Genomic DNA, 9726 nt, shown 5'->3' on the forward strand with positions numbered 1-9726 from the left:
TCGCGCTTGCATTGCCTTTTAGGTGATTTACATATCTTGTTCAATATGGAGATTAAATATCAGGTTTGGCAGCCTTTTCAGGTCTGATGGTCAAAACATACAATATTGATTATACAACAAATTACTTATAATCCCTTTTTCATGACAGTGTTTAAAAAAGGCTCGCAATTTTCGCTCGCATTAATGGTTAATAATATATGAACTGATGCATCCTAGTTATGATTACAAAAGTGCTTGAAATGTCCAGTTTTCAGGCCATCATATCATGGGATTTCGCGCCCTCATTAGGCATTAATGAATAAGATATTAATTTAATAATTGAATTGTCCCTTTTGTTTCATCTTACGCTTAGCAAGAGGAATAGGAAGACTGTCTAAGGATGTGCCGGTCCTATGTCAGAACTCAAAGTAATATTAGTGAAAAATATCAGCTCTTTATTAGTGCGATCCATATCCACCTCACAATTTTCCTACAATTGCTTGAATATTGAGCTGAAATTGACTCCTTTTTTCAGATCGGAATATCAAATAGTTTAAGCTCGCGCTTCGCGCTCGCTTTGATTTTCACGATGAAAGGTTATTTAGAATGCCTATATTCTAGGTCTAAATATAAAACACGCGCACGCATGTTTATTCAGATACTCAACTTGATCTCTATTTAAATCATTATCCAGTTTCAGATCCCAGTATGAAAAACTTTCCGCTCGCGCTTTGTGTTCGCATTATTAATGTAGAAAGATCCCCTATTATACTCATTATTTTCATGATTTACAAAACATGAATAGAGTGTCCCGTTTTTGGTCTAAATCTCGATTTTATTTTCCGCTCGCATCAATTGTTTAGTTATTAGCTATCTTGCTCACGATTATAAAAATGACTAAAATTTTTCATTCTATAATGTAGAAATGTCAAACTTTTTCAGCTAGCGCTACGCGCTCGAATTATTTCATTGTTGAAATATGTAATGTCTTCATGGCTAAGTGGCAGTGCTTAGCAGGTACATTTTCGGTCAGTTCAAAACGCATGTGAAAATTTTCTGCTCGCGCCTTGCGCTCGCTTTACTAATGTAAGGAAGATCCCCAATTACTCATCCTTTTCATGATTTACAAAACATGAATAGAGTGTCTCGTTCAGTATAGGTCTAACTCTCGAAATTTTCTGCTCACGCTTCGCGCTCGCATCAATTGTTTAGTTATATATCTATTTTAATTCTGTTTAAGTTACAAAATAAGTTTTAAACATGTAACTTCTTCATGGCTAACTCCATGCAGTCTTTACCAGGCGCCTTTTCCATCAGTTCATTTGTGCTCGCGCTTCGCGATCGTAGAAATTATTTAGTTGCATACACATCTTTTTTCAGGATAACAAACATTGCCCAGAATGTTAAAATGTAAGGAAAAAAATACGTAAGGTTTCCCCCAAAAATTAGCTCGCGCTTTGCACTCGCATTATTTAAATAAGGATTATGATATTACATATTTATGTTGATTAATAAGAATAAAGCTAAAAAGTGACTATCAAGACTAAAAATTCCGCCCCCCCCCCATTATATATATATATATATTCAAAGCCCAGACAAGCTTCATTCAAAACTTAACATCTATCGAAAAAGCTTTTTTAAAATTCGTTAAATAAAAAAAACAATATTGAATCAAATTTTTAAATGGGATCCCGTATATAAACATCTTAAAAGGCGCAATAAAGATTTTCTTTTTCTTTTTTAACTCCATGGTTTAAACGAAACTAAAATGATAACAAAAAAAAACGAAGATATATTCTTACCTGTATAGCACGGGGGAAGGCAGGGCTCAGGTGTCTTTGGTTCTCATATCTATGGGAAGTTTTGAGAGATGGTGAAAAAGTTTGGTTCCTCAAAAATTAGTCCCACGAAAGTATAGAGGTTGAGCAAGCTCCGGCGTCGACGGTGGTAAAGAGAAGAGATACTGTGACCCTTGTTGGATGGAGTGGCCAAGAACAAAGGTCAGACCAAGACTGACACACGTAGAGAGAAGTTTTATCAATATTACATCGGCGATGATTTGTATTATGTATGGATGAAAGGATTACAAAAGGGGGGTGCTTTGGCACCCCGATTCGCTTCGCGAGGGGTGCGCAAACCCCGCTCGTGTTCAGACGGCCGTTTGTTTACCTGCTCCTAGCAAAGGGTAAATACGCGGAACATTTCGTGGCCATGATACGTTTGGATCATAAACTACTGATGAAAAAAAGTGTATTTTCTGGGTCATGTTAGCGCACGGGGGTACCCATTATTTTTCCTTTGTTGGGCGTGGTCTAAAAAAACAGCACTACTTAACAAGAGCAGATGGCATGTCTATTCTTATTCTCTGTTATTTCGTTGTCTTTTTCATTAACCACATATCGTAAATTTTGTTATCCATATGTGGGCCTATGTATATAAAAAGAGAGTTTAAACTGACGTGCACTTTTTCAAAAGAAAGTAAAAACAATGGATTTTAAACAATTTGCGTAGGTTTCTATTATCTAAGCTCTAACAAAGCACGTTATCTATTCGAAATTCCCATTAATGTTATAATGCCGTTTTCAAAGATATTTCCCCATTAAGGACGTAGGTTTATAAATATATGTTTCACTATTCACGACCTATATAGTTCTTAAAAGAAATTGGAGTAGATATTTAAAGTCCACAAAGAAAACTAGGAATTTTCACCAAAATCGTTCATGTGAGAATGAATATCAATATAGATGGAAGACAAATAATTCCAATATTAAAAAAGGAAAAAAGAAGACCGCGCTCCCCCCCCCCCCCCCCTCCACCCGTTCACTCTATGGCTACCCTATATGGGCCAATCTTTGCGAACGCAGCAGTATTAAACTTCAACGAAGCCATTACTGTGACTTACCATAAATAATAACAAATGAGAAGCAAACGAGATTCAATAAAGACAAGGTGTAGTTGACAGCCGGGAAAAATGTACAAATAAAATAACTGCTATTTACTTGCTGTGGATTTTTTTCTACAATTGTACTGGTGTACGTTTTTTATGTGTAAAAAATATTTTCTACCTGCTTTTAGTTTCCTTCGATGTCATTCAAAGGATTTTTTTTATCTTTTAAATAATAGTTTGGTTCAAATATTTCATGCCATTTGGCTTTTAAAACTTTTTCTAAAACTTGCTTCGATCGTCAGTAGACAGTTGAGTGTATGATCTGTGCGCAAAACTATATTATTTACACATCATATCACTTTTATGCAATCATAGCGTTTTATCTTTATGTCTTTATTTTAATTTCAAAAAGGTCCTGGGTCCATATTCCTAAATCCCGCGGGTAATTTATTAGGTTTATGAGACCGCCGTCAATTTCATGCAAGGTTAACCGCTCACGACGGTGGTCTCCTTCGTTCATTAATCATAGATTTCTTTAAACAAATAAAAGTTTATTCTAAACATATAGTTGTTTTATTCCTTACATGCAATCAATTAATTAGAATAATGCTATATATCATTACGTAGGCCCTATATTGTGTATGCAAATGCAATATTCTTTAATGCAGAGAAGAAAACAAACACAAAGATGTTGCCAACTATATCAGGGTTTTAGAAATCACTGTCACTGTTTGACAATCAACTTTGAAAAAAAAAAATTGTGTTGAAATATGATAATCCGTACGATATTCAGCACACAATCTTGAATAAGGAAGTGACTGAGAGAAGCTTCTTTTAATGGGGAAATTTTCCCGCCATAATCTTATCCTTGGATAAAACGCCTTGCCTTTCAGTCTAAGGACATTTGATGCAAGTACTCCAGTATATCCTTGGATGACAATGGTTAATAAAATTCCTTATAATATCTGAGTTACTGACACAAAAAATACGAAATCAAATGCATGGCTTTTCAATAAGTCTGACGCCATGCACAGATGAAAAGCGTTGTCGTTTATTAATAGAATATCACGTTTTGGCTTTAACAATGACCATGTACAAGTTTAATCAAGTTCATCTAAACACGCGTTAAGGTCGCTGAAATGCAGAAAGAATATATGCACGCCTACTGTACATCTCGATGGATAGACTACAAGACGCCACGCCAACTCTGAAGTGTTTGCACGCCATGAAATTACCAAAAGCATAATTCATCATGATTTTGCCTTTTTGGGGGGAGGGGTCTTTTTGAGGTGTCATTTTGCAAAAATGAAGAAGATTTCAGCTTTTGATCCGTGATATACATCGACTTTTGTTAATTCGTCATTGATTCATGATAAAAAGCATATTGTTCTTAATACGCCAAAGTTAAAGGACAAGTCCACCCCAACAAAAAGCTGCTTTGAATAGAAAGAGAAAAATCAAACAAACTTAACACTGAAAATTTCATCAAATTCGGATGTAAAATAAGAACGTTATAACATTTTAGAGTTTTACTTAATTTTTCAAAACAGTTATATGCACATCCTGGTCGGCATGCAAATGAGGGGACCGATGACATCCTGCACTAACTATTTCTTTTGTATTTTATTATATAAAATGTGAAATATTTTGATTTTCTTGTTATTGTCATGTGAAATGAATTTTCATTCATCCCTGAACACATGTAATTCAATTATTTTAACATTTTGTGGTTCAAGCAAGGGGGTCCTAATTGTCAAATTCGTAAAGATTGAAATATTGTATTATTCAAACAATAAAAAACAAAAGAAATAGTGAGTGAGTGACATCATCGACTCTCTCATTTGCATATCACTGAGTTGAGCATAGAACTGTTTTGTGAAAAATAAGCGAAACTTTAAAATGTCATAACTTTCTTATTTTACATCCGATTTTGATGAAGTTTTCAGCGTTATTCATGTTTGATTTTTCTCTTTTTATACAAATCAACCTTTTTCTGGGGTGGACTTGACCTTCAAGTGTTCTGATTAAAATGCCCGGTCTGATGCATAAAAACTTTGTGATAACCATGGTTACTTCAATAAATATAGGGCTCAGTGGCCAATCAAAACAAGGTTTCTTAGGTAGTAATTAGAAGTACAAAGTCACCAAATTGTATGCCTTTATAGATTTCATGCAACATGCATCTACCATGTGGCTATTTTTTGTGTTATTAAAGGACAAGTCTACCCCAACAAAAAGTTGATTTCAATAAAAAGAGAAAAATCCAACAAGCATAACACTGAAACGTTCATCAAAATCGGATGTAAAATAAGAAAGTTATGACATTTTACAGTTTCGCTTAATTTCGCAAAACAGTTATATGCACATCCTGGCTGGTATGCAAATGAGGAGACTATGAATTCATCCAATCACTATTTTTTTTTATATTATTATATGAAATATTCTAATTTTCTCCTCATTGTCAATTATTGATTCCTCCCTGAATATGTGGCATTAGTATTGTTTAATACTATATGGTTCAGTCAAATTGGTCCTTATTGTCAAATCTATAAAAAATGAAATATTGTATAATTTAAACAAAAAAAAAGACAAAGAAATAGTGAGTGATGGGCATCATCAACTGACTCACCTCGTTGTACATATCACTGTTTGGTGAAAAATAAGCGAAACTTTAAAATGTTAAAACTTTCTTATTTTACATCCGACTTTGATGAAATTTTCAGCACTATGCTAGTTTGATTTTTTTCTATTTATTCAAGTCAGCATTTTCCTGGAGTTGACTTGACCTTTAACCGTCATATTTAAATGTAAAAGAATTAGGCAAATAATAAAACTTAAAAAAATATTTATCTGAAAATTAAAGGAAGGATAATGTATCTCCAAACAAACAATAGAATAAACATGATTGAACTGAATCGATGTGAAAAATAAAAACGTTATGATCCAGAATTCAACCAAAAGCGTCCATTTACCATTTTCTTAAACTCCATGCACTGGTGATCCTCTTCATAATTAAAATTGTTTATGTACCTGTTCAAAATAATGTTCAACTCTTTAGATTTAAGAATACCCCCCCCCTAAAAAAGTAACAATAAAATAATAATAATAATAATAATAATAATGATAATAAATAAAATTAAATTAAATTAAAATGAAAAAAAAAATATTGATTTTATCTTAATTTACATCTTGATTTCATTTTCACAAGAGCTGATGAAATTAGACATTGTAAAATGGATATTGTGCTATCATTGTGGAGGAATCCTATACACAATTAGAGCTTGTAATTAAAGTTCCGCAAATAGATATAAGACCATTATGAAATGTTAACATTCTCTGAACAATTTCAACAATTGATATGGGTTTACGATGATTGATGTATATGAGCAGAAATACTCCAATTCAGCAGAATCGGAAATGTCAAAGAGCTTTACAAACTCGGTCGTAATTTAACATCAACTTGAGTAGTTGAAGACGCTTTTTTTCCTTTTTCTTGAAGTGAACCGATTATTCCTACCCTGCTCTCCTATTCATTTTCAACCCCACAATTGTTCATATTAACGACGTTCAATTATCATTGAGTTTGTCATTTGCTTTGGTCGAATCGTTTTAGTAATCATAAACATTAATTACGATATTGCCTCCGAATACGTACGTATTAGCTCAATGACGATTCTATGTCCGATCTGCTTATTGCCTGTTTTCGGGCACGTCGCTGTGTTCTTGTTTGATTTCCCTCTATCATTGGATATCTTATTAATATATAATAATAATAATAATTTCCTTTTTTATTTTGTTAGTGGTAATGAAAATGGATATTGTTAAGAGTTCCCCATAGACGAATAAAACAATCTTGTATTCATCTTGGTTCAGCAAATTTGCTGACGTAATTTATAATAAAAAAAAGATAATGTAAAAGTACCCAACTATGCACACTAAGGAATATGGGTGCAAGAAAGGTGCAACTTTGCGGGAAAAGGTGCAGAGCGAGTATTCGAGCACAGTTGCACCTTTCACTCGCCACCGCGCCTGAAAATTTGGCCAAACAGATGAAGTGGACGGCAAGGCACGGTGGCATCTTGATAGTTGATAGGAAAACCTATAGTCAATTTGGATCCGTGGCCGTCTTAATAAATAGGTTCAACCTTTAGAAGTCACACTGGGAGCACCTTTACGGTGCAACTTTGTATCTTTTGGACAGGTACAACTTCGTTCTTTTCTTAAAAGTGCAATAAGAACCTTTGGGATGCAATTCTGCACCTTATTATGTGCAACTTTTCACCTTTCAGAGAGGTGCAAAGTTGCACCTTTAAGGTGCTCCCAGTGTGAATATCTGGTCTGTACCTTTAAATGTGTAAAGTGTTAATTTATCTTTCTTAGTGAGTACTATCTATTCTTAGCATGCCAGGAATATGGAAAGTTTTACATTTGAATTAAAAAAAAAAATTTGTTCACAGTTGGTAATACACAGTTTTGAATTGAAATTGAAGACAACCAAATTAGCTTATATTACCTTTGAAAATCAAAATTCAATTGCGCATAAAAATCAAAATTCAACTGCACATAAAAATCAAAATTCAACTGTAAAAATCAAAATTCAACGGCACATAAAAATCAAAATTCAATTGCACATAAAAATAATGAGTTCAGGCACAATATAACTATCAAAGATTTCAAACGTGATAATTCCATACAAAATAAATATTCCGCGTAATCAATTGAGGCTTGTAAGTGCACTTCATATCTTGCGATAGCATAACAAAAAACACAGAAAATTGATTCGATTCAAATTTTCGGTAGACATCATACCTTCTTCAGGGAAGATTCGTGAATTGTGACAAGTTTAAATGACAGTTGTTTTTATTAAAGCGTGAGCGATCTCAGCGGGACGAGGGTAACTGCTGCTAGGTGCGCAAATTGATGTTATGAATGTATATAGTGCGCTTTGGGTAAAAGATAATAAAAATAAAAATTTGGACATATCTAAATGTTTTGACTGCATTGATAATAATATCCTATTGAAAAAAATTGAAAGATATGGTGTTAAAAATAATGAGTTGATATGGTTTACTAATTACTTATTAGGTAGAAAACAAACTGTTTATTGTCATGGAAAATTGTCTAAATTTAATAATCTTTCTGTAGGAATTCCCCAGGGTAGTGCCCTGGGTCCCCTACTTTTTCTTGTTTTTATTAATGACCTAAGTGAATGTTTATTATCATGCTCATGCAATATATATGCAGATGATGTTGTTATTTATATTTCTGATAAAAGTACCGAAGTCATTACTTCTAAATTACAATCTGATCTTGAAAACATAAGTAGGTGGTATAAGAGAAATAAATTAAAAGTTAATGGCGACAAAACGTATACCATGTTATTAAAACGAAACACACAATCTTCTCAAGAATTAAACATATATCTGGATAATAACATTATAAAACAAGTAAAACATATTAGGTATCTAGGAATCGAAATTGATGAGAATCTTTCGTGGAATTTTCATGTAAAGAACCTAAGTAAATCTTTAGCTTTTAAGTTATTTTCTTTGAAAAAGGTCAGTAATTTCACTAATACGAATGTTCTAAATAAAATTTATAATTGTACAATTCAACCCATACTGGATTACTCTTGTTCGGTATGGGGGAACTGTTCTGTCAGTAATAGGAAAATTTTGTTTAGATTACAAAAAAGAGCAGCAAGAATAGTTGAAAAGAATTTTGATTATACTCATAATGGTATTGACATTATTAAGAGATTGAAATGGCAGGTTTTAGAAAAAAGACGAAATTATTTCCTTGCATGTATTATGTATAACTGTGTCTATGGACATGCTCCGATACGTTTATGTAATTCTATTGATATGGTTTTTGATAGGCATCCAATGAATACAAGATTTGCCAATTCGCTCAACGTAGTTATACCTAAACCGAACATTGAGTTTTTTAAGAATAGCTTAAGATATGCAGGAGGAAATGTATGGAATAGTTTAGATTCGGAACTCCAGAATGCAACTTCAATTGATACATTTAAAAGGAAATATAAGAAAACACACTTCTCGTAACACTCTCTCCGCTCTCTTTATGCCGGTTTGTGTTTTCAACTTTCAGTTTGGTATTCATTACCCAGTGCACATGTATGATATCTTTTGTTATTTTTATATATCTATGTTTGTTAATACCTATGTTACTCAATTTTGTTTTACTATAATTTACTCTGCCTGAATTTGAATTGTTTAATGCACCTTTTCTGTACATTGTTAGATATTTACTATGTCTACAGGACCATGTTGAAAAACAGTGTATATATTATCTGAACATGCTTATCCTGTATAAAGATTTTTAAATAAATAAATAAATAAATAAATAAAAACAATTGTCATTTAAACTTGTCAAATTCACGAATCTTCCCCGAAGAAGGTGGATGACTACCGAAAATTTTGCACAGAGTCCAGGGCGAAACTGCTCTTTTGAATCACTAATTTTCGACAAAGACCTCTTGGTTGTACGTTGTCATTAAGGGCGTTTGACAATACATTCGCGGTTTGTTTACGGTTCATTCTAAAGGCCATCGCACACCTTACTACTGTTCGCGATCCGATTTTGGAACAAATCGCATTCTGCTCAGTTTCTCAAAATGTGAATGGAACATATCATTTTACTTAAGCTTAAAATTAATTGAAAGAATAATAATAAACCATTTTGAAAGATTGAAAGCCGTTATTTTGGAGTAAAGGCCAAGTTTGTCTTAAATCATAGTCAATCGTACGACTGCTATGACGTCATTATGACTAGATATTAAATTCGCTTTTATTCTAAGAAGGATGATAGCATAGTCACAGATTTGAACATAGGTATTC

The sequence above is a fragment of the Lytechinus variegatus genome, chromosome 3 (genome assembly GCF_018143015.1).
Source record: "Lytechinus variegatus isolate NC3 chromosome 3, Lvar_3.0, whole genome shotgun sequence".
Classification (NCBI taxonomy): domain Eukaryota; kingdom Metazoa; phylum Echinodermata; class Echinoidea; order Temnopleuroida; family Toxopneustidae; genus Lytechinus; species Lytechinus variegatus.